Consider the following 27599-nt stretch of genomic DNA (forward strand, 5'->3'; position numbering starts at 1 on the left):
AAACAAGTATGTCAACATCCTTCAATTGTAATATGTCTGTGCGGCGGTGATTTATATTTGTACCCTTTCTTTTTCTTTTTCCACCATTTTTTTTGTCAACTACCATCTCTGGCTTATACACACCATTGAATGGGTGTGTATTTGTGGCATACCAATGTACTTCAACACCTGCAACATCCTCATTTTCTGTAAAGACCTTTATAACTTTAGCAACCCAAAATGGATAGCCATTGGGATCTCCATCTGCTAGCACTGAAATCATGCAACCCTCCTTAATATCCTGTACTGAACCCCTATAAAGGTCTTCCATGGCTTCACGTTGTGCACGAGATCTTCTGGAACCTATATACATCTCTCTTTCCTCTGCCTGTGAAGAATTAATAATACCTTGAGATTGTTGCTGTTCAATAATGTTTACTTCCTCATGTTCATTCGACACATTTTGTGGCCAAATAAATGGATTTTTCAAAGGTATATCTTCATTTATTGTTGTCGAAATGAGATCACTTTGATTATTGAAAAACGACTCCCACCAAACTGAATCAGCAATGTCAAAGTACTCATATGTATATCTAATAATTTTTTTAATTTCTTCCAGGCAATCAGAATAATTTATAGCCCTGTTCTGTCTACGTGCATTCTGAACTTCACCAACTAATTGTAATAACAATATTTTTGATGCAAATATTGGATGATCTAGAATGAACTTCAAAAATTTCAATCCCGATGACGGTGCCCACTCTGTATTAGTTGAATACTTCTTGCCCCATATTAGTGTTTTCCCATCAATTTTTTTGATACGGAATTGATGTTGGAAGCTAATGTCATTAAGTTGTTCAATGCATTTCCCCTCACCATATGATCCCAGAATAAACCTTCGCATGTCAACAGTTTCTTCCAACACTTGAAAAGAAGGCTTTGGCATGTATGATTTCTTATTACATTCAATTAGTGATGGCAAGCTCCCAACTTCCTTCCTCCTCAATGTGACTGAAAAACGACTGAACATCTGATCAATATGGTCATGAGTGTGCCCAACAAGAAGGAAACCAACCTTTACCTTTTGAAAAATTCTCAATTCAACAAGCATGTTCAGATACCCAAAACAGCCTGATTTTTGTTTTCACGGCAAGTGTTGTCCAATTGTAGATACAAAACTTCAGGAAGATTACCAGACCAATGAGAAATCACATCATGAATTATGGTTATGGTCAGATTTGCATCATTATGAATATTTGGAGCTGTGAAGTACACCCTTGGCAACATTTTCCCATTGAATACCATACAACCGACCAAGTGAAACTGAATAAAATTTTCCTCTTGTAGATTTTTGGGTGTGCGAACAAAATGTGGTAAAAGTGTTTTCTTCTAGTCCATACCATCAATTATCAAACCCAAATATTTATTTGGATTATCATAACACTTCTTTCGATGCTTGTACAACTTCTTCCTTTCATTTGTTTGTTGTTCACGATGCTCCTGAAGTTCTTTGACAATTAAATCTACACAACATAAAAGAAATTCATTAAGAAATATGTTTTCATAGTTGATGACTATACAATTTCAAAAGTAAAAGTTATGAACACTTAGCTCTTTCTGAGCCTTCACATTTGTCCCTTTTTGATTTAAGAGAAGCACATGTACTGCAAATCCCCATCCTTGTCTTCTTAGGAATACGAACATTATTGAATTCTTTCTTCCATATCTTCACAAAATATTGATATGTAATAAAGTGGCCCTGTCCCTCAGCACTTTCTGCATATTCTTTGTATAAGTTGTAGATTTCTCGTCTTGAAAAATTATCTGGAATATGTATTGTCTCTCTATTTGGCATACACTCTCCATGCTTTGAAAAGAAATCTTTCATCCATGACATTGCAGTATTTGATAATGGCCCAAACTGTCTTTTATAACGTACTTCTGAATAAAATGTGGGATCCTTTTCCAAATTTTCTTGAATTCTCGAGAGACGAAAATTCCCAATTGAATGAAACATTTTGAAAGCTTTTCTACACAATAAAAAATTCCTAATATGATAATCATAACCTAACAATGTAGATTGCATGCAACCAACTAAATATGAGTTTTGCATGCTTTTATTCATTGACAAATATCTCTTCCTGCTTTCTAATGCAAATGTGAAATCCATACGTTTCAAGCAATTTTTTTGGCAACATTCACTTGAAATGAGAGCGCTGATAGAACTTCTTCTCGTCAGATATTATGCTCTACACCTTGTATAACTAGAATAGCTTGCATCGATACGAAAAGGTCTGCTCCTACTCCTCGATACAATATTTCTTGGCAACATCTCCATCATTGGATCATCATTTTTATAAGGATTTTCATCATCATTAAGAGGAATGTTATCCACACTATGATTAGCTCTGATTTTCAAATTTTGACTGAGAGGATACCCTTCATCTTCCCCTTCTTCAGTGCTACTATCATAGTCCTTAGAATTCAGACTAAATGGAAAATCTGACTCGATGTTTAATGGATATTCTTCCTCATGTACATTGTCATTGCTACTCTCATAGTCCATAGAATTAGGACTATGTTGAAAATGTGGCTATTTACTTATTGAAGATGCTACATCCTGTCCTTTTTCACTGCTACCTTTATATTGATTAGAATTAGGACTAACTGCATCATCCTGTTCTTCATCACTGCTTCTCTCATAGTCCTTAGAATCAGGACTAAGAGGACATTGTGATACTCCAATGTTTTGAAAATCATCATCCCGCGCTTCATCACCGCTGCTCTCATAGTCCTTAGAATCAGGACTAAGAGGACATTGTGATACTCCAATCTTTTGAAAATCATCATCCCGCGCTTCATCACCGCTGCTCTCATAGTCCTTAGAATCAGGACTAAGAGGACATTGTGATACTCCAATCTTTTGAAAATCATCATCCCGCGCTTCATCACCGCTGCTCTCATAGTCCTTAGAATCAGGACTAACTGGACACTGTGACACTCCATACTTTTGAAATTCATCATCATGCTCTTCATCACTGCTGCTCTCATAGTCCTTAGAATTAGGACTAAGTGGACACTTTGACACTCCATTTTTTTGAAATTCATTATCACATTCATCATCACTGCTGCTCTCATAGTCCTTAGAATTAGGACTAAGTGGACACTTTGACACTCCATTATTTTGAAATTCGCCATCATGCACGTCAAAACTGCTGCTCTCATAGTCTTCAGAAATAGGACTAAGTGGACATCGTGACCCTCCATTCTTTTGAACTTCACCATCACATTTTTCAAAACTGCTACTCTCATAGTCCTCAGAATTAGGACTAAGTGGACATTGTGACACCCCATTCTTTTGAACTTCACCATCATGCTCCTCATCACCGCTGCTTTCATAGTCCTTAGAATTTGGACTAAGTGGAATCTGTGACTCTTTATTAATTTGAAATTCTCCATCCCCTCTTTCATCAGTGCTGCTCTCGTAGTCTTTAGAATCAGGACTAAGTGGAAGAATTGACTTTCTATTCATAGTGGAAGAATTCCCGCTATATTCATCAATATGAATAGAGTTGCTACGCGATGAAGATGTTGATGGTGTATAAACCGAAACTTCACCATCAGAGCAATCCATCACTTTCAATTAGAAAATGTTGAATGATACAAATGGAGTCTCCTAAGAATATTATATAGCTTAAAGAATGAAATATTCCCTCCAAAAATTTTCACGAAAATATTTCCCTCCAAAAGTTTGTTAGATTTATTTACCTTTATTATTTTATTCTACAATTGATTGAAAAACGTAAACTGTTTTTTTTTTTATGAAATAAATCACTAAAATTCAAATTGTAAATCACAACTTATACATTAATTATTCTAATAGTTAAAGTATATAATATTTACTTAACAATTTTTATTTTTTTATTTTTATAATATATTCTAAAAGAAATTAATCCCACATTCAATCCGTTGTAAAACAACTGTACAATATTCTCTCTATAATAATGTAAAACAAACTATCCCACATTAATCGTATGGAAAAACATCTTCGTAATTTCACTTATATAATAAATTTCGCTATCACTATTACTCGCCTCACATCTAGGTTTTCTGAAGTCCCTTGAAAGACTCGTGAATTTGTGGAGCAGCGATATTGCTATCAACAATATATACAACGAATAATTGTCGCAATTGAAAGGTCGAAATTTTCATATTAAATATCTTTAATGAAGAATATTTTTTTTTTTAAATTAAAAAATTTTCCAAGCCAATTTTTAATATTGCTATCTACCCCACCCCGCCCGCCACACCTCCCCCCTTCTCCAACCCCTGCCCCCCTGACTCCCTCCCCCGCCCATATTTTTTTTTTAAATTAAAAAATTTTCCAAGCCCACCCCACCTCGGGCCCACCCGGCACCCGCCCCCACCCCGGCCCCCCTGCCTATCCCACCCGGCACCGGCCCCTCCCCCCTCCCCGGCACCCCCGCCTACCCCGCCCCCACCCGGCGCATGGCCCACCCGGCGCACGGCCCACCCGGCGCACGACCCAACCCCGCCCGCCCCTCCCCCTCCCCGGCACCCCCGCCCACCCCTCCCCCACCCGGCGCACGGCCCCACCCCGCCCCCGCCCCCTCCCCGGCACCCCTCCCCGCCCCTCCTCCACCTGGCGCACCCGGCGCCCGCCCCCTCCCTAGCCCACCGGGCCGCCCCACCCCCCGTTCCCCTCCCCCCCCCCCCCCGCCGGGCCGCCCCACCCCCCTCCCCCTCCCTCCCCCGGCCGGGCCGGCCACCCCCGCCCGGGCCGCCCCCTCCCCCCCGGACCCTCGCACGGGCCACCCCACCCCCTTCCCCCTCCCACTCCCTCCCCTGGCCGCCCCCCCCGCCCGGGCCGCCCCACCCCTCCCGCCCCTTCCCTTCCCGCGCCCCCTCCCCGGCCCCGCGCCACCCCTCCCCCTCCCGCACCCCCTCCCCGGCCCCACTGCCCACCTCGCCTGCCCCTCCCCCTCCCGCGCCCAGCCGCCCACCCCGCCCGCCCCCTCCGCCTGCACAGGGCCACCCCCGGGCCGCCCCGCCCCGCCCGAGGGGCGGAGCGTCGATTCCCGGAATTGACGCTCCGCCCCGCCCCGCCCCGCCCCGCCCGAGCGGCGGAGCGTCGATTCCCGGAATTGACGCTCCGCCCCTCGGGCGGGGCGGGGCGGCCAGGGGGTGGCGCTGCGCAGGCGGCGCCCGCGCAGCGCCACCCCCGGGCCGCCCTGCCCCGCTCAAGGGGCGGAGCGGGGCGGTCCGGGGGTGACCCTGTGCGGGCGGAGGGGGCGGGCGGGGTGGGCGGCGGGGCTGGGGAGGGGCCGGGGGAGGGGGAGGGGCGGGCGGGGTGGGTGGCGGGGCCGGGGAGGGTGAGGGGCGGGAGGGGTGGGGCGGCCCGGGCGGGGGAGGGGGGGGAAGGGGGCGGGGCGGCCCGGGGGGCCGGAGGGGGAAGGGGGTGTGGCGGCCCGGGCGGGGGGGCGGCTGGGGCGGCCCGGGGGGGGGGAGGGGAAGGGGCGGCCCGGGGGGCCGGAGGGGGAGGGGGGCGGGGCGGCCCGGGGGGGTAGGGGGAGGGGCGGCCCGGGGGGCCGAAGGGGGAGGGGGGCGGGGCGGCCCGGGGGTGGGCTGGGGGGCGGAGGGGGAGGGCAATTTTGATTATACAAATAAAAAATTTATGGTATATTTTTGTTGTTAATTTAAGTTAATATGTTTTTTTATTTACTAATTTATGTGTTTTTTTTTTTAGGAAAATGGCATCAAGGAAAATTTCTGTGAATCTTTCTGGACCAAGGAGTCTTAAAGGTGTATCTTCAAAAAACATTGGTGAACGAACTCCACCTGAGCTCATACCTGCAAATATTTCGAGTGCTTTAAGTGATAAGAAACTAATCTCAGATTGGAAAAGTTCAAAAGAGGTGAAATTTCCATCAAGAGCCTGGTATGTGAAAGAAAGAGAGAGCACAACTGTGAATATATATCTATACATTGATACACCCAATAATAATGAAAATTTTGAGGTGATGGGAAAAGTCATAGATATGTGTTCGGTACCAAACACTGAAGTTGTTTACGTACTTACAAAAGCTGCCAAGTCACATGAAAGGATTAAATACCGACTATCATATTCATTATATGACAGGAGAGAGGTATCTACAAAGTTGTGTAAACAAATCGTAAATGGTATGACACAAAACACGATAAGTATTGTTATTTGTATTTTTATTTTGCGTTTTTAAAATGTCTCGCTATATTTTTTAACTTTGTTTATATTAACATATGATATTTTGTTTGGCAGAATTTTGTTGAAAGTTGTTCAATTATGTTGGGAGGCATTCATTACATAGAACATGATATCATGAAATTTGTCAGCCATTTTTACTCAGTGTCAGAAGAAGATATGCAAAACATGGAAAATGTAGTAATTGATGATGCTACAAAACTACATCCAAAGAATCAGAAAAAAAGGCCTCTGGTGGATAAATCTAGCAAGGGTAAACAAGTTACTTTTGAGGACGATGAAGTTGAAATTGACAATGAAGCATATGTTGCCATTACTGAAGATGACATTGAAATTGCGGAAGGTTGTAAAAGACCAAAAGTAACAATGCCCAAGAATAGATCTCTTGAGAATGTTAAGACGAAAAAAAGTAGAGTTGAAGATCTTGAAGTAGTCATTACCAGCAGTCAAGAACCTAGTGAAACTTCAAAAGAAAGCAGAGAAATCATTACACCAGGAGCTGATTTAGGTTATGGCATTATAAAAACAAAACAAAATGCCATTCGACAGAATTTGACAAAGAGAAACTTAATTGATGGTGGTCGTACATTTCAGTTAAATGTCAGACAAACTTATAAGGCAAGTGAAGGACAATGCCAATATCAAGTCAGAAAGCCACATCATCTGCATGTTCACAACTTGAAGACATTGATGAGGTACAATCCATATGCTCATGTGGTTAGTTATGTGCTTCTTGTTGATCCACTTCAAGTTCCCAACAAAGAAGCATTTGATAAGTCAAAATGTTTTGAATACAATTATTATGTGCTTGGGGGGAACCATTCCGTTGAAGCTCAAAGACAATTGATGGAGGAATATCCTAATAACCCACGTTTTGAAACAATGAAATGTATCATTTATGCTGGTTTAAATGAAAGAGAAGCAAAGTTAGTGGCATGGGATCATAATTCAGATAATGAATATAGGATGTCTATGACTTTGATCCAAAAGGTTAGATTTATTCATAGTGAATTCCTAGAAAAATGTGGTGGGGATAAGATCAATATTACTGCAGATTTTCGAAAGGAATGTTGTATGGAAATAGGCTATCAAATTGAAGATAAAGGCAATTCAAAAAGTGGAAAAGACAACAGATCTAGCGATTTATTCAGAGGTGTTGATAAAATTTTCCAATTGGCATTTAGAACTGGAGATATTTGGAATTTGATTGATGGCATTTTTAGCATGTGGGAAGACATTCGCATTAAAAACCAGAGGGTCAGAAAGTCTAAGCCATTGATATGTAGCAACAATAAATCAGCGCCTGAACTGAAGCAACTTCCAGACGATATGACCATCACGCCTTGGAGGGCGATGCAAGGAGTGAAAGATGAAAAAATTGTCAAAACAATATTATCTCGTGTGAAGTCGGGGGAATTATCATTGGAAGAAATGTCTGAAGAATTTCAAAATTAAGTTTGTTGAATTATTTTTACTTATTTCCAGGATTATAGTTATCTTTTAAATAAAACATGTTGTTATTGGTAGTATTTGTTATACATATCATTATATTAACTTTTTCTTACTTTATCTATGCAGTCACAAAGTTTACATGAAAATTTAGGAACAAATGGTTAAATTGTTGAATGAAGATAGTTGGGATGATGTTGTACGCAATTATCCAGATTCAAGTTCTACATCAACATTGAAAGCTTTTTATCTTGCATTTAAAAAGGTAACTTGATTTATACATTCAGTTTTAATCATCTGTGTACTATTTTTAATTTAAAACTTACACATACATTTGTTTGTTTGGTAAAAGATGAAGAAAGAAGATAATGGAGCACCAGACAGTTTCAATACTTTTATTGAAAAAATAAAGATTGAAAGACTGAGAAAGCAACGTATTAAGAATGTTGAACTTGATCCAACTCTTAATCATTTCATTTGGAATGGGCTAGACACTATTCAATATCAATTAATACAAGGCGACTGTGAAGACATTGCGAAACTCGTACCAAAAAGGGATTATGCCCTGGTTATTGTAGATATTCCCCATGGTTTCAATATTCCAAACATTTGCTATGATATTTACCCTTATACTTATCAAGCTTTTAATAAAGTGGTGGCGGGATTTAAGGAAGTGACGTCATCACCATTATGGAGATTTGTGACATTTCATTCAGACACACAATTGACAATGTTATTGTCAAGCTTCAAGGGGAAAACAAATTCAAGGATGCAGCTTACATGGTAAGATGTTTAAAGGTATATTTGATTAATGTTGAAAAATTAATTTATGTACAAGTTAATTGAACTTTTACTATTTTATGTTACAGGCAAAAGTCAAATCTTCTTGACAATGAAGATCAACAATTTATAAATGACTGTGAGTTCATTCATATTGATAGTTGGGCAAAAGATGATAGCCATATGTCTATGATTTTTAATCGGGTGGACAAAAAGAGTCATAGCCAAATACTGACTTATGATGCTGTTGTGAGAAAACTAACATATGAAGACAAAGAAATGAAAGGAGAGATAGTTAACATTTATCAGAAACCACAATTATTGATTAACTATCTTATAGACATATGTTCAAATGAAGGAGATTGGGTTCTGGATTTATTTTCTGGCTCAGGTACGTTTTGCCACATGGAATTGAATTTCAATATGTTCTTTTTTTTAATTAATATGTCATTGTACTAATTTACTTCATTATTTTTTTGTGCTTGATAATTAGGTACAACACTAGCATGCTGCCTTCAAAAAGGAATAAATTGTATTGCAATTGAGAAAGATCCATTACAATGCAATTTCATTCAACAAAGAATTAATGATCTTCAATTTCTTCCAGATGCAATGCAAGAAATTGGGTTGAAGAAAGGGGACTTTAGTGAATCACATGTGGCAAAAAAGGCAAAGGAACCCCAACCACCATTACATGGAATGTATGGAAATACATATATTGGGGGATTTGCAGACATGAAAGACCCATTAGAAGAGGAAAATGAGAAAAATGAGCAAAATGAAACATAAAATATTGTGGAAGAGGACAATGATGAAACTCTAGAGGACGAAGAGTTTGGATTACGTGACATTCTTGATTAAATTTAAGTTATGCTTGTAACTCAAGCTTTGCAATGTTTTTACTTTGACATTTTATGAGAAGAATAAACACTCAATTAGGGTTGTTATATGTTCAATATTGGTAATATGTTATTTTTGCATTGATTTTTAAGTTAATCATTATTTTTTGAAAAAAAAAGTAGTTATTATTATTTTTTTGACATGAAATTCATAAAAAAAACTATTATTTGACCATTTTTAGTTAATATTTTTGTATAAAAATTGTGATTTTGACATGTTAATTCTAGCAAAACATTATCAAAACGTTTAGTTTTTTTGTTATATTTATGTTAAAAATGGTTATTTTTTATGTCCATTGTTAAAAAATGTTGTTTTTTAGAAACAATTATTTCATGTGGATTGAAAAATTAATTAAGGATGTCTAAATATGTAGATTATCTAAAATTCAAACTATCGACTTTCTAATTTAAAAACGCAAAACAATAAAAACCCCACTAAAAAAAAAATTAAGATAGAGAACAAGAAAATATGAATACAATGACGACTTCAAAAACTATCAAATTTAGAAAATAATTTTTTACATTTCACACACTAGAAAATTTAAAGTCAAAAAATAGGTCTTTTAAAAAAATGGTTTGATGCAGAATACTCACTTTTTAAAATCAGGATGAAAATCACTACCATTCTAAAACTTAATGCACATGAAAAAAATTAAAGTTCCAAAAACCATGTTCTTAAAAAAACATGTGTATTCTACATCAACACTTTTGAAAATCGGGTCATTTTTTTGCCACCTCTACAAAACGGGTAACAGTATTAGTTCCCGTTTCAAAGTTTACATTGTTGTCTATCAAATGGATGTAAAATCAATATTTCTAAATGGTGACCTAAATGAAGAAATATACATGGAACAATCAAAAGGATTTGACTTAGTAGAAGGAAAATATTTTGTTTACAAATTGAGGAAGGCCTTTTTTGGATTAAAGCAAGCTCCAAGAGCTTGGTATGCTAGACTTGATCACTATATTCAACAACAAGGATTCAAGAAAGGAGTTTCATGAAGCAATATTTACATGAATATGAACAAAGAAAATCTACTAATCACATTTATATATGTGGATGATCTTATTTTTGGGAGCAACAATGATTAAATGAGTCATGAATTTGCCCAAGAAATGTCAAAATATTTTGAAATGTCAATGATTGGTGAGTTATCTTACTTTCTTGGACTTCAAGTCATTCAAACCAAAGTAGGTATGTTCATATCACAAGTAAAATACCTTAGGGATATACTTAAGCGATTTGGGATGGAAGAATGTGTTATTGTGAGCACGCTTATGATTACAAGTTACAAGCTAAGTAAGGATGATGAATATCCTATGGTGGATGCTATTCTTTACAGATCAATGATTGGAGGCCTTTCATATCTCGCAGCTTGACAACTAGACATCATGAAAGCAGTAGAAATGGTGGCAAGATTCCAATCAACCTCTAACGAATCTTATATGTTAGTTGTAAATAGAATACTCATATCCTTGAAAGGAACTCTTGATTTTGGACTATGGTACCCTAAGAACACAAATCTTACCTTGAAAACATATACCGATGCAGATTGGGTAGGAAGTATTAATGATGGAAAGATTACTAGTGGGAATGCATTCTTCTTGGGAGAATTCCTTGTGCCTTGGCTTAGCAAGAAACAATCATCTATATCTCTCTCCACATCTAAAGTTGAATATATATCAGTAGCATATTGTTGTATACAAATCCTATGGATAAAGGAAGCCTTGAAGGATGTCAACGTATAAACAAATCATCCTATCACCATCTACTATTAAAATACTAGTCTAATCAACCTTTCAAAGAATCCAGTCATGCATTGAAAGACAAAACATATTCCAATCAAGTATCACTTCCTCCGAGAACATGTTGTAGAGAAAAACATCAAAATTGATTATGTCAACACTAAGAATAAAATGCCAGATCTCTTCACAAAACCCCTACCTCAGGAATCATTTGAACATATTTGTCAAAAGATGTGGTTCATCTCTCTTTCATCCCGTTAGAGCATCCATTATTTATTGATGTCAAAGAGGGAGTAACATGGTGACAGGGGGATCAACACAATGACAAAGGGAGAAACATATGAGGAGGTTGTTGCCATCAATAACAAAGGGGGAGATTCTTGGAAGAATTATTGTTGTTGATTTAAAAGGGAACAATTTCTTAAGAAATAAATCACACAAGAGTTTAGATGACTTCAAGCCCTTTCTAATGAGTATTTACTCACCTGAGCTCGTACTTGTAAATGAGATATTGAATTTACAAGTTGGAAATCCATATTATATCAATCCTACATGAGTCAGCATACATGAGTACAAGTCATCCTTCCTAAGATAAGCGTTTATTAAAACATGATTGAACAAGTATAAATAAGAATCTATACTCCTCCATTCACCCATCCAACTAAGCCAAGGCAAAGAAGAGTAAAAGGAGTTTGATCTGAGATAAGAGAAGAAGGTGTTCACAACTCATGAACCAATAAGTAGAGAAAGATGCAAGTCGATGATTTATCATTGGGTTTTGGTCATACTTTTTTGTTGTTTCTTTGGGTTCTTATATTATCTTTGTGTGGAATTTCGACCCTCCCTTGGATCTGATGTCAACCTATTTAAGAAGTTCTTAGAGAATTTCTTTTGACAAGAAGTTTTAGCCTTGTAGTACAGACATGTGACAAGAAATTTTAACCTTTTGAAACAAACATTTCGGCCCCTTGAAATAGAGCTCGGCCCTGAGGCATTCAGATCTATGGAAAATATGTGACATACTCTAAATTCTAACCCTTGAATTAGTATTCTTTGAACAATTTTTTTTCGCCCTGTTTGTTGTGAACAAGTTTCAACTTTTTGAGCAAAAATCACAGGTTTTGGAGCAGACTTGCCAGAGTAGAAAATTTAGTAGTTTGAGTAGAATTTGTAGTCATATTTGGAGCTAAATTCACAGTCACCTTAGAGCAGTTTTTAGCCTATATTGAGAACAAACCTTGAGAGTTCCTTGAACCAGACTTCCTCCCTCTTTGAAGGCAAGAATTGGGATTGTTTGGAAGCAGAATTTAGATCTTATTTGAAGTAGACATATGAGCTAACTTTGAAGTCATCCTTGAAAATCCTTGAAGCCCTTATTGAAGACACTTTTGGAGTCTTATTGGAGCAACTTCTAGGAAACTTGTTATGTAGACCATGAAGCCATCATTGGAGTATATTTTAGAAGACTTATTCTGCAGAATTGAAGCAACCTCGTTGAAGACTTGTTGAGCAGACTTGAAGTATCGTTGGAAGAAAAAATTAGCCTCTTCTTGGATCAAACATGCTTGATTATTTTGGATCACTTTCGAAAGGTATTTTTTGAGCATTGTTGAAGACATTTTTGAAGTAATTATTTCTTTGTAAATTTTTGAGTTGACCAAGTTGGAAGGATTGGAGTCCTCATTTTTGACCAAGTTGGAGCTTGGATTTGATGAGAGGATTAGAGTCCTCATTTTGACCAAGTAGGAGCTTGGATTTTTTCAAGGTTGGAGACTTGAAAAAGTTAGAGATTTTATTGTACAAGTTGAAGCCTGAAATTGTTGAAAAAGAGGATTCGATTCCTTGCTAATTTTTATCAATAATTTTTTTTTTGTTCTCTCCCTTGCATTATGGTTTATTTTGTGATAAAAATATTAACTGGCATAATATAACAATTGAAAGAAATTTTGATTCACCCCAACCCCCCCAATATTTCCCATAGTTATGGTGTTAGGTTGGTTGTCGATACTAATGCAGACTGGGAAGGTAATACAATGGACCATAAAAGCACTTAAGGGTGTTGCTTCAGCATGGGATTAGGAGTTGTTTCTTGGTGAAGCAGGAGTCATAATTCCATGGCATTGAGTTCTGGAGAGGTAGAGTATGCAATAACGAGCATGGCTATATGTGAGGCCATATGGTTTTAGAAGTTGTTAGTAGCCTTGTTTGGTCAGAGGGTTGAGACAACAATGATACACTGAAACAATCAGAGTTGCATTAGGTTGTCAGAGAATAAAGTGTTTCACAATAGGTCCAAGTATATAGACATCAGATACCACTTCATCAAGGATTGTGTGTAGTGCATGATTTTTCGACTACAATATATACCCATAGATGAGCATGTAGCAGATATACTAATGAAGGCTTTGGGGAAGGCGAGATTTATCTTCTTCATAGACAAGTTGTCTGTTATGCAGAATACCTTCCTCGCTAATATGGAGTGTTATTTTATGTAGCTCAGAAATGTGTTCTAGTCTTAGATGGTGTTTATGAGGCTAAGGAACACAATGGTTTTATTTTCTCCAATATCCAGAAAAAAAATTCTAAGGAAAATTCCTTAAATAGAATGAATTAGCAAGTTTATTAATTTTCCTAAGTCTAATTTAAGAAAATGGATTAACTAATTTCCATTAATTAAGGCAAATTGTTTTTCCTCTAGTGACTTATAGAAAAGTCATGAGAAGGGGTCAAGATGATATTATCCATCGATTGAGATTAGATCATGGTCGTTGATTTCTTAATGAGATATTATATGACGAAATCAAAGGGTATCTGGAGAACACATTGAGACAAAGATTTGTAGCGATAACAAGGGCGCAATGATAGTGTGAGGGAACCAACAGATCAAGTTTAATAGTGATTGGAGAGAAGATTTCCAAAGGATGTCCTACACATTGATTTTCAGAGTTTGTATGAGATCGATTTTTCTACAGAGAGGTTGATTTTCCCAGTGGTGTGAGTTTCTTTAGAGAATTCGAGTTTCCAAAGTAAGGAGAAAGATTGCCAAAGTGATCAATTTGCACAAGGAAGCCAAAATTTTCTGTTGAAGTCCAAAACCAGTGGAGGCCAAGTATATTTTCCTAGAAGTGTGAGTTTCCTAGAGAGGGCCAAGTGCCAGGGTCACACGTGTCACCGATTTAGGAGCCAAAGGGAGGTTGAATTTAATCAAAGGGGTCAAATTGCTTCTAGGGGCCTAAATCGAATTGCAGAAGTGACTAAAATATTTTTTCAGAGGTTTTCTAACTCACGATGAACATTTGTAATTTCTCCATCACATTTTTTGTTGAAGAATTAATAAAAATCACTACTGCATTTAGGTGGAAATTATGACGATGGAATACGACGGAACAGATAAAATCGAAAAAAGTGTCAGAAATTAAATGTATGTTTTGTTTTTTTTCTAAAATCTTGACGCTCGTCGAATATCCAATAGTGGTTCTTTAACGATCAAATATTTGACAGAATGTCTTTTCCCATCAATTATCCAAATTTTTACCTATAATACCTCCTATCATCGAATAACCGACGAGTGTTCTTTTATTGTCAGATATCCGTAACTTTATCCAATATGAAAATGTGTTGTCCAATTTCTAACAAATGGAAAATAACCATTGCATAACATTCAATTCCACCATTAATGGTTTTTTCCACTAATAACGTCTAATATGGGATTGCTTTGTGTTGAGTTTAACTAATGAAAATAAATGTAACATTAATATTATAATTACATATAATATTATTAATATTAATATAATATTATAGGATTATAATATTAATGTTAGTACATTGGTCATCATTTCATTAATTTGGAACATTCATATGCAATATGTACAATTAATATTATTTAGTACATTAACTAGTACTATTTTTTTATGTTGTACATTATTAGGTGAATTTTTGTTACCACCATCAAATGTTTTACCTCATGCGTATCGATATTTACATGCCATTATGAAATATGTTGGAATGGAGTATCAAGTTATTCAGGCATGCCCTAATGATAATATTCTTTATTATAAAGAACATGCATTGAAAGGCAAATGCCCAAAATGTGATGAGAGTAGATATCAAACCAACAAAGTAACAAAACAGGTGCCTCTCAGGGTTCTTCGTTATATTCCCATAATTCCACGTCTGTGACAATTGTTCAGGTGAAAAATCATAACAAAACTTATGGATTACCATGCAAGTCAATAAAGAGGGAGCACATAATGTTCAAAATGATTGTTCCAAGTATTAATTTGTTTAGTATAATTTTTTTTTAACACAATAACATCTCATTTGTCTTGTTTGTTTCATAATTATGTCCTATATTTTTTTGTTTACTCATATATGTCCAATTATGTCTTATAATTATGCCTTATAATTTTTATTATTTACTCATATATGTAATAATTATGTATTGTATGTTCAATCAATTAGGCAAGTACCAAGTCAAAGATATGAATGTATATATCGAGCCTCTTATCGCTGAGTTAGTAGATTTATGGAGCAATGTCACTATGTATGATATCTCTAGACCAATAGATGCACACAGGGAATTTGAATTCCATGCAATGCTTGTATGGACAATTCACGATGCCCCAGTGCTAACACATTTTTGTGGTATGTTATAACATTACCCTGCACTTTAATAGTGTTTAATTTTACGAAATTCATTTCATGCATGTTTTTTAAATAGTTCAACATTCATTGTACATACTTAAAATAATTGATATAAAAATTATTCCATCTCTTCAGGTCTTCAAACAAAGGGTAAATTTGCTTGTTTAGTTTGTGGTCCTAAGATGAAATCTCATCATTCAAGAAGCTTAGGAAAGGAGGTGTTTTATGAGTATAAGCACTTCCTTTCTAAGAACCATAGGTACCAAAGTACCAAAAAACATCTTTTCAATGGGAAATAAGAGACTGGATTAAGACCACAGAGAATGACACCTCATGCATGGAAGTTGCAATATAATAGAGTCTCTCAAGGTATGGATTGAATTGTATATGTATCAATATACATGATATGTTTGGATTATTTTATATTTTTATGGAATTTTATTCACTGTACTAATTGACAAGTTATATTGTTGTTATAATATCTTTAACTATGATTCACGGTGTAGGTCGTCAAGAAAACAATAACAGGGCACTTCCATGAGGAATGAAAAGTTATCCCAAGAAATTCAATAGACTCCCATACCATGATCACCTATAAATTATTCATTTGTTTGATACAATAAAAATTGGGAAGAATGTAACAGAGACCTTATGGCAAATCTTAGATGGAAGGGGAGATAAAGAAAACAATGTCAAGATTTGTAATGACATTAAGGAGGCCAACCATGTATTGCAAAGTGTGACTCATTCAAATAGCGATGGAGATGGCCAAAATATAAGTGCCCTTCCATGGTTATTAATAGAGCAACAAAGTAAAGATGTTAAAGAGGTTATTGAAAAAAAAATTCCAATTGGATTTTCTTAATTAGTGTTTTTTCTACTAATTTGGGAAAAAATAATGATCAATCATTTTTTTGTTACACTATGTTCTACCTCTATTTCTCCTATAATACTTTGACAACAATGTCAAACAAGTTATATATGATCTTGGAAAATACATGAGGTAAGTGGAGATTTATGTGCAAAGTGTAATTTGTTCAATAAGTTGTTGTGTCACATATTTTTTATTGCATGTGTTTTACTTGTCATCATGTACTATATACTTTTTTTGTTGAAAGTTGTGATTTTCTTGTTTAATTTGTAGATGGTTGTCATCTAAATAAATTGATAAAGGAGATATAAAGTATTGGAGAAAACAAATTCCTCGTCTAATGTGTGAAATGCAAAAGTATCTACCTCTCACGTTTTTCAATGCACAAGAACACTAACTCATACACCAAGTTGAGGAGATTGAAAAGTGTGGACCTGTACACACAATATCAATGTGGATGGTTGAGAGGCACTTGAAGTCACTAAAAGCTTTGGTCAGACAAAGAGCATGTCCCAAGGGTTCTATGGTAGAGGGATATATGGGATTCCAAACCATGGTTTATATTCATCAATATAGTCGTGAAATAGGAAAAAGTATTAACGTATTGGATTGCATTTGGTATGTCAAGTCTGTGGACAAATTTGAAGGGGAGCACTTACTGGGGAAAGGTAGACTGAACAAAGTGAGATGTAAGTAGATAGTGGAGATTTATAGCACATTTGAATTTTTTGTTTTTATGTATATCGTACTTATTTAATTTTTAGTCTTCCTACATAATCCATTATTATGAAGGTATAACATGGTAACTAATTATATATGTCAATTGTTTTATTTTAATACAACCAATCGAGAGTGGGATGCATTACATTTATATATTGCAAACTATCTTGATTGGTGAAGGTATGGAATGAACGATGAAAACAAGCTAATAATGGTAGGTTATCATGGTATGTTGTGTCTACATTGGTCAAAGAATCTCAACGTAGTGGAGATACCAATCTTACACAGAGGGAAATTGATTTAGCATATGGTTTAAAAGATTATCAGGAAAGCATATTCACCCATACTAAGTTTTTTTTAAATTATATTGATGCATATGGCGTGTTTTTTCTTAATTTGAAATTTTTGCAAGTATAAATATGCTTATCAATTGACAATGAATTTTTTATGCATTTGATGTATTGCAGGTGAAATACCACAATAACATGTGGTGTGATGGACGCAAATCTCGCATCAAAAGGTTGGATGAAAAGATGAAAACCTCTAATAGTGGGATGACTACAACGTTTCAAATTATCAATGTTTCCTGTAGAGGTGGTAGGCATTCAGAACTCTCTGACAATCAATACTATGGGTATCTGCATGATATACTTGAGTGTGACTTTGAATCCTTCAAAATAGTTGTATTCGATGTCAAATGGTTTAGGCTACGAATCCATGAACGCGACCTTGATAGAATTGTTATTGAGCATGCTAAGAAATTTACCATGGTTCATACAAGGAATCTTGTGCCAATATTAGAGTGTTATGTTCTTCCAAGCCAATGTGAACAAGTATTTTACATAGACATTCCAAGTAAAGCGGGTTGGGCATATGTTGTTAAATATGATCTCAGAGGAAGGCCCGTAAAGTATAATGTAGCAAAAGAAGATGATGTAGAGAAGGGGATTCGTGCAATGTTAGTTGAAGATGTTGAAGAAGTTCAAGGAATATATGTTAATCGAGAAAATGTTAATTTGGATGAACTAGATGATATTGATGTTGTGTCAGACGAAGAACTTGAAGAAGTTGAACCAAATGTAGAAGACCATGTTCCAGATGATGATATAGACGATGATGATGATGCTAATATGGTGAATCCTTTGTACATCAATTCTGAACTGGATGATACAGATGATGAGTTGGATGATGAAGAAGATTAATGATATCAAATGTTGAAAAGTACAAGGTATGTATTTATATGTTTTCAGTTGGTTTGTTCTCTTTTGTTCACCTTAAATTTTTATTTTCCTAGTTTTAATGTTTGAATGTTACCGTGTTTCTTTCAAATATGTTATAGTAGATAGATGGGGTATTAGGGAATTGATAGTGATATGGGCGGGTGGAGGGGACATGTGAGCTTCCACCTTCATGTGGTTGGCCTTGTTCAGTAGAGAATATATTATTCTTGAAACGAAGAGAAGCTCATTTACATTTATACCATCATTTCCAATTTTGACTTTGGTTCATTAAGCAGATGTACCAAGTGAGTTGGGCAATGGGTGAACCAAGAGATACAACGGTCAGGAAGACATGTGAATTAAGGTTGGTCCATGATTTCTTATAAAATGAGTTCCCACCAGGGGGTCTCATAATGATTTTTAGAAAATTGACTAAATTAATGTTTAGGTGTTAAAATCTGGTTTATAATTGATTAATTATGCAACATGGACATACTAACAAATGATAATATTTTGTTGTCAATGATGAGCTAATGATTTTTCTTGATTGATTTGCATGACATGACGAATGCCCGCACCGTGGGCACGCCCGTAATAATACAGGGCACCCGGGCACCCATGGGGCATCACATGTTGGTCACGCCGAGGCGCCTATGTGCTGAGTCGTTGAGTTGGCCAAACTTGGCAAGGGGCGCTTGCACAAAAGAAGTAAGGCCAGCCGATGACTACCCATGCCCACTCAAAGTGGTGAAAAAATGAAGTATGAACCAAAGTGCAATCGTGGGGGTGTGGTGTGCACAACGCTAAGACAAGCACCATGGGTGTGCTGCACAAAGGTAGGGTGCCCCGACGCTCACGTGCAAATGGGGCATGCATGATAGGAGACACGATGGGAAAACCAAATGAGTGAAATGAACCGAGGGCATCGTGAGCATGACAAGGGTGCATGCCCTGGGTGTGTTGGGTGCCTAAAGATGATTTTCATGACACAGTGACAGGTGGACAAGTTGGGGACGTCGAGTGGACTGGGTGACACGACGATCGGGAAAACATGCAAAATATGCAAGTACAAGACGTGCATGTGCATAGCAGGGCGATCGCTTATGCCTTGGGCGTGCTAGCATGAAGTCGGGGTGCCCATGGGGGCATCGAGTCTTGGGCACACCATGGTGCCCATGCAACGAGTTGGTGATTCAACTCAACTTGGAAAGGGGTGCCTGCAGAAAAGAAGTAAAGTCGACCCATAAATACCCATGAAAAGAGTTCCCATAAGGGGGTCTGATAATGATTTTTTTGTAAAATTGACTAAATTGATGCTTAGTTGTTAAAATTCGGTTGATAATTGACTGATTATGTAGCATGGTAATAACAAATGATAATATTTTATTGTCATTAATGTGTTGATGATTTGAATAGGGTGAATGCTCACACCCTGGGTGTGTTCGCACGAAGGCAGGGTTCCCGGGAGCCCATGGGGTGTCGTGTACTGGGCACGCCAGGGCGCCCACCCGGTAAGGGTGCCCATGCGATGAGTTGGTGGGTCGGCCTGAATGTAACAACCCTAGTGAAAATTCCATACAATAAAAGTTAATAAAGGAAAAAATAATAACCACAGTTGATGGGACACTTATTTCAAGTTGAATGTTAGGAAATACCTCCTAATGTGGGTTTCATTCGGTTTATTATGGCTAAGGAAATTGGAAAAGGCAATGGCTAAGGCTTTGGAAAGGAAAAATGGCATTTTTGGCACATTTATTTATGAAAATAATGGAAATTAGGAGAAAAGGAAAGTGAAAGGTCACAGGTTGCATGTGAGGAGGAAAATGAAGGAAACTAATGGAAAATGAAAAAAATAGAGGCCTAATTGATAAAAAGTATTATGAGGATTAGTTTGTAACCTTTTTCCAGTTCAGTTTTGGAGCTCTCTCATTATTCTCTCTCTCTCTTGGACACTTAGGGTTTTCTTGGAGCACTTTGGCATTGGATTAAGAAAGGAAAAGAAGGCATGAGGAAGGAAGGAGAAAGAAAGGAAGAGCAGGATCAAGCAGCTACAACAGGATTCTTTGCAGGTATCATTTTTCATATGTGTTTTCCTTGCTATATTTGGCATGCATGGTATTTCATGTGGTTCTTTTGCTGTTATGGGATGGGTTTTTCCAGGTGTGACAGTTTTTCATCCTAGCCTCACCATTTCCAGATAGCCATGGTGTGATGGGGTTCTCATGTTTTGGTTGAGATGGATTGCTTGATGGATTCGAAGCTGAGTGAGGTGGATCGCTGAATGATAGAACACATGGCCTAGTGGTCCCTGAACCAGACTATGGATAACGATAAATCCATTGGCCTAGTGACCCCTGAACTAGACTATGGGTTGTGGTAAAGCTCGGATTGTGTGCCTCAGTGGGCCTAGGAATCCTTACCGGTGAATGGCGAGATATAAGATAACGCTAAGAGGTGGATTTCTTTTCGTTGGGCCTAGTAATATTGGGATCGGATATGTGGTAAATCTTGGAGAGTGGGTCTCGGTTTAGGGCCTAGTAATTTGGTGTGGATTTTGGTAAAGCTTGAGAGACTAGGAGACATGAAAATTCCTCATGATGTAGGTGGATAAATCTGGTGGCATCCATGCTTGTTTAGCCTAGTGATTTGGTAAAGATCATGGTAAAACATGTTATTACATGTTTATTGCATTGGCCCAGTGATCCAGGATGGATTACAGTAAAGATTGGTTTCTATTGATGAGGGTGAGGTAGTTTAGCCTCGGGATGCCCTGGCTGGTTTTTTTGGTTTGAGTCCCACATTCATGCCTAGAATATGGCATGGGGGTGAATGGTTGAAGAGAGATTTGTCTCAGCCATTATATGGTCGGGTGGAACGTGGTATTCCCATCCCGGGTTTGGATTTTGCATCATCAATATGAGGTTATTTCTCCTTGTATTTCTATGAGTAATATATTGGTTTATATGTGGATCATATGGTTGTGATTTCCTTGGTATTTATGTTGCTATTATGATGGTTATGCATATGTTTTATGATAGTGGCTATGTATGGATCTCATCATTTTTTCACTTGTAAATGAATGGACAATGTATCTATGACCTAATAGAGGATAATGCAACAAATGATATAAGGGAACAATACTTCATAGCGATTCTCAAATAAGTATGAGACCCCTATGCTTGAATCTGTTGTCTACACTTGTAGATTACATGATTGTGATATGTTTGACGAAATGCCTGTCATGGCTAGTAGGGGTCTGGTTAAGGGCTTGTTAAAGTATTTGCATTTGCATCATTGTTTCCTTGTTATCTTTCTATTCTGAAGGTGTCATTCAATTCTGGGCAGTGACCTGGGCTCTGGGCCTGAAAAATTGGCTCAAATCTCGGGGACACTGGAACAAAACTAAGAAAAACGGTCATTGGACACTGGCATGCCTTGTCATGAGAGCGTCTAGAGCCTCCTGGACATTGTCAGGCCCATATCATGGGAGCATCCAGGGGTCAAGTGGTCTAAAACCTCAATGGGACCTAGGGGTTGGTTACCAGAAAGGTTTGGATGGTTCTTAGGAGTCCTGTTGATGATGTGGAAGATCTGACTGATGCGTTTCCGTTGATTCCATTTGCTTAAGGTCACCTAGGAGGTTGAATCCAATCATAGTAGCCTCTCGTCACATGTTTACCCTGGTTGGTCGGTTACTTGGGTAGATGTGGGAGGAGGGTGTTCCACTGAAATTCCAATGGGTGCCCACAAAAAAGAAGTAATATTAGGCCATGACTGCCAATTAATAGAGTTACCACAAGGGGGTCTCATAATTATTTTTAGAAAATTAACTAAATTAATTTTTAGGTGTTAAAAGTCATTTCATAATTGACTGATTATGTAGCATGGTACTAACAAATGATAATATTCCATTGTCATTGATGAGATAATGATTCATGTTCATTGATTTCCATAGTAGGGAGAACACATGTGCCTTGAGTTTGCTTGCACGAAGGCAGGGCGCTCCGGAACCCATGGGGGCATCGCGTGCTAGGCATGCCAGGACGCATGTCTGATAGGAGTGCCATTGTGACAATTTGGTGGGTCGTCCTGACTTAGCAAGCGACACCCACATAAAAGAATTTGTAAGGTCATCCCATGACTGCCAATGAACAAGGTTACCGTAAGAGGGTCTCATAATGATTTTTAGAAAATTAACTAAATTAATGTTTAGGTGTTAAAAGTTGGTTTATAATTGATTGATTATGTAGCATGGTACTAACAAATGATAATATTTTGTTGTTATTGATGAGCTAACGATTTGTGTTAATTGATTTGTGTAGCAAGTAAAACATTCTTGCCCTGGGCATTTCCTCGCAAAGGCAGAGTGCCTGGGCACCCATGGGGGTGTCATGTGCTGGGCACGCTAGGACACCTGCCCGGTAGGGCACCCATGTGATGACTTGGTGGGTTGACCCAACTTGGCAAGGGGCGCCCATGTGACGAGTTGGTTGGTCATCCCAACTTGGCAAGGGGTGCCCGCACAAAAGATGTAAGGTCGGCCCATGACTGCCGATGAACATAGTTACCATAACGGGGTCTCATAATGATTTTAGAAAATTGACTAAATTAATGTTTACGTGTTAAAAGTCAGTTTATAATTGATTGATTATGTATCATGGTACTAAAAAGTGATAATATTTTGTTGTCACTGATGAGCTAATGATTTATGTTGAGTGATTTGCACAACAAGGTGAAGTCCTATGCCCTAGGTGCACCTGCATCAAGGTAAGGCACCATGGCACACTAAAAGGCCCACTCGGCAAGGGTGCCAATTCAACGATTTGGTGGGTCAGCCCGACTTGGAAAGGGGAACCACATAAAATAAGTAAGGTCGTTCCATGACTGACAATGAATTGAGTTCCCACCATGGGGTCTCATAATGATCTTTAAAAAATTGACTAAATTAATGTTTAGGTGTTAAAATTCAGTTTGTAATTGATTGATTATGCAACATGTTACTAACAAATGATAATATCTTGTTGTCATTGATGAGCTAATGATTTTTGTTCACTGATTTCCACTGCAAGGCAAACACCCGTGCCTAGGGCATACCCGCGCGAAGGCAGAGCGCCTGGGTGTCCATGGGAGCATTGCGTGTTGGGCACGCTAGGACGCCCACCTCGTAGGGCTACCCATGTGAAAATTTGGTGGGTTGTCTCGAATTGGAAAGGGGCACCCACACAAAATAAGTAACGTCGGCCTGTGATTTCCAATGAACAGATTTACCACAAGGGGGTCATATAATATTTTTTAGAAAATTGACTAAATTAATGTTTAGGTGTTAAAAGTCGATTTATAATTAATTGATTATGCAACATGGTACTAATAAATGATAATATTTTGTTTTCATTGATGAGCTAATGATTTGAGTTCACTAATTTGCATATCAGGGAAAACGCCCATGCCTTGGGTGCGCCTGCATGAAGGCGGGGAGCCCAGGCACCAATGGGGGCATTGCGTGTGGGGCATGCCAGGACGCTCGCTTGGAAGGGGTGTCAGTGCGATGATTTGGTGGGTCGGCTCGACTTAGCAGGGGGAACCCACATAAAATAAGTTGTATGGTCGGTCCTTAGCTGCCAATGAACAAAGTTACCACAAGGGGGTCTCGAAATGATTTTTAGAAAATTGACTAAATTGATGTTTAGGTGTTAAAAGCTAGTTTATAATTGATTGATTATGCATCATGGTACTAACAAATGATAATATTTTATTGTCATTCATGAACTAACAATTTGCGATCATTTATTTTCACAATAGGGCGAAATCCCATGCCCTGGTGCCGCCGCATGAAGACGATGCGCCGGGGAACCCATGGGGGCATTGCGTGGTGTGCATGCCAGGACGCTTTCCTGGTAAGGGTGCTTGTGCAACAAGTTGGTGGGTCGACTTGAATTGGAAAGGGGTGGCCTCACAAAATAATTAAGGTCATCCCATGACAGCCAATTAACAATGTTACCACAAGGGGGTCTCATAATGATTTTTAGAAAATTGACTAAATTAATGTTTAGGTGTTAAAATTCGGTTTATAATTGATTAATTATGAAACATGGTACTAAAAAATGATCAGTTTTTGTTGTAATTAATGATATAATGATTTATGTTCATTTATTTTCATAGCACGATGAATGCCCACACCCTGAGTGTGCCTAAACGAAGGCAGGGCACCCAGGCACCCTGGGGGCATTGTGTGTTGGGAATGCTAGGACGACCGCTTAGCAGGGGCACCAATGCGATGATTTTGTGGGTCAGCCTGACTTGGCAAGGGGATCCTGCATTAAAGAAGTAAGGTTGGCCCATGAATGCCAATGAATAGAGTTACCACAAGGGGGTCTCATAATGATTTTTAGAAAATTGACTAAATTAATGTTTAGGTGTTAAAAGTTGGTTTATAATTGATTGATTATGCATCATGGTACTAAAAAATGATAATATTTTTTTGTCATTGATGAGCTAATGATTTTTCATGAGGGCTGCAAAATTATCTTGAGTTAGTCATGGTGTGACTTGAGAATGGGGCCAACGTTGAAATTTTTCAGTTTGTGCTTGTATGCACTGAAATTTGACATGGTTATGGTAGATGCATGCATTGTTGATATGGGAGGGTTTTGAGACTCAAATATGACTCATAGAAATAATTCGACAATCAAACGACAAAATTATAACATATATAAATGTCAAGGAGATGAAATTATTTATTACCATTTACCAGTTGCAGGCTTATAATGTACCTCGTAGTCCAGAGGTTGAGAAAATTCCTTACCCTTCCTTTTGAGAAAAATTCTTAACCTTCATCGCCATCTTTTTCATCATCTCCATCGTCAATATTTTCATCATCTTTTTCATATTTATCAACATCATCATTGTCAACATCGTCATATTTTTCATCCACGTCATCTTGAAAATCATCATCATCATCATCGTCCTCGTTGTCATCGTAGTCATCATTGTCAACATCATTTATATGAAAAGGAATGATGCCTCAATGAATCACACATAATTTATTATATGTCTCTTATGCTCCTACTTCCAATCTTTAAGGATATGAGTCCCCATGAATGTAAAAATGATGGCTAGCTAGGAACCAATTATCATTGATGTCAAGCTTATTGTTACTTGTTGCGGGCCTACCCCTAAGTACCAATCCACCACTTAACATTTACCAATTAGTTGAAATTATGCTTTAATTAATTGACCCCACACAGAGTGACCTATGAAAGGGGCCAATGTTGACATTTTTTCAGTTTGTGCTTGCATGCATTGAAATTTGACATGGTTATAGTAGATACATGCGTTGATGGTATGGGAGGGTTTGAAGACTCATATACGACTCACACAAATAATTCGACAAACAAATGGTAAAATTATAACATAAATGTCAAGGAGATGAAATTATCCATCTAAAATATCCATGTTATTGGGTTCTTACCATGTTAGGACTTGAGATGGTTCATAACTAATGTTGAAAATGGCAACAAGAAATGCTAAAAATAACATTGCTATAAATAGAATTTCAGGTACCAGTGTTGGACATAGCAACAAGGAATGAAACAAATGGAAGTGCTAAAAGTAGCATTACTATAAATAGCATTTCAAGATACCTTCCAATTTTAGTTAGTCCCTTAACTAAAATTGAGAAGTAAAATTCAGATTTGATCTTAGCAACTGTTTGTAAAATAATTAATTAATTCATCTTGAGTTAATTAGTTGTAGAAAATCAAACATGAAGTCTATGTGAAGACATGCAACAGTTTCTCCATTGACTGAGGAAGTTATCCCTTGATTAAAGGAGATCAGGATGAGTTGTAATTAGTTAGCTTAGTTAACCGAGTTAAGTCCAGTTAGATTAGTTCCAACAATTTGTGGAATTAATTGTGAGTTCAGTTAGTTAATGCATGCATGCATGTAACTGCTGCACTTCAGATAACTGAATATTCTCTCATAAATAACTCATGCATGTTAGTTCAGTTAGAGACCCAGTTGAGATCAGAGGAAGGGACAATGTACTATCAGTTGGAGGATTTTTCCTATATAGGAAACTCATCCATGTAGAAGGAATTATCTCCTTCAGGACTGCGTAGTTACTATTGAGTTTAATGTGTTGTGTGAGAGGTGAATTCACACAGGTGGCAGCATTGGACCCCAGGAGAAACTGCGCAAGGAAATAGGAGGCTTCGAGGGCTGAAGGAAGACATATGTTGTGTATATTCAGTCTGTGAGTTGTATTGTTCGATTGTGCTAAGAGCTGGATGGCTTGTGAGCTGAAGCTTTGTGTAATCTGAACATATTTCCACTTGTATGATATTACAGAGATCGGGGTTTTAGGCTGAGGCTTTCCCCAGAGTATTCTTTTTTGTTCATGTGTGATTTCTTTGTCATTCTCAGTTATATTTGTTCTAATTGATCTTGCTCATATTCGATTAAGCTTCTGAAAAGTTTGTTGTAGAAGAAGATCTTGTATTTTGATTTAGTATATTGCATAATCTGTTGATCTCCAGTAAGAAATTCTACATGGTATCAGAGCAAAGGTGATCAAAGGAGAGAACAATATACAAGAAGGGTGAAGTTTGAAGTTTGAGGTTCCTGAATATAGAAATCGAGTTCTTATCACATTTTAATTTCACTAATGGCTTTCAACGGTTTAAGACTTGAGTATGCCCTTAATGGCAGCTCGAATTATATAGCCTGGAAGGATCGCATGGAAGCAATATTAGAGGATAACGGTCTGAAGGACTTCATTGATCAAGAAGTCCCCAAGCCGACAACGGCTAATGCTACAGAATTGGCGAAATGGAAGAAATGTGTGGCTAGAGCAAGGAGAATCCTTCTGGAGAGAGTTCGAGACCACATAGTCTCGAGTCTCCATGGGAAGGAGACACCATTTTCGATGTGGAAAACAGTGAAAGATCTATATTAGAACAACAGTGATTAGAGGAAGCTGGCACTGAAAGATAAGCTTCGGAAAATCAAGTGTGAAAAGGGTGACACGATCT

Source organism: Pinus tabuliformis, chromosome 8 (genome assembly GCF_031772625.1).
Source record: "Pinus tabuliformis cultivar Carrire ecotype Pingquan chromosome 8, CPIR1, whole genome shotgun sequence".
Taxonomy (NCBI): domain Eukaryota; kingdom Viridiplantae; phylum Streptophyta; class Pinopsida; order Pinales; family Pinaceae; genus Pinus; species Pinus tabuliformis.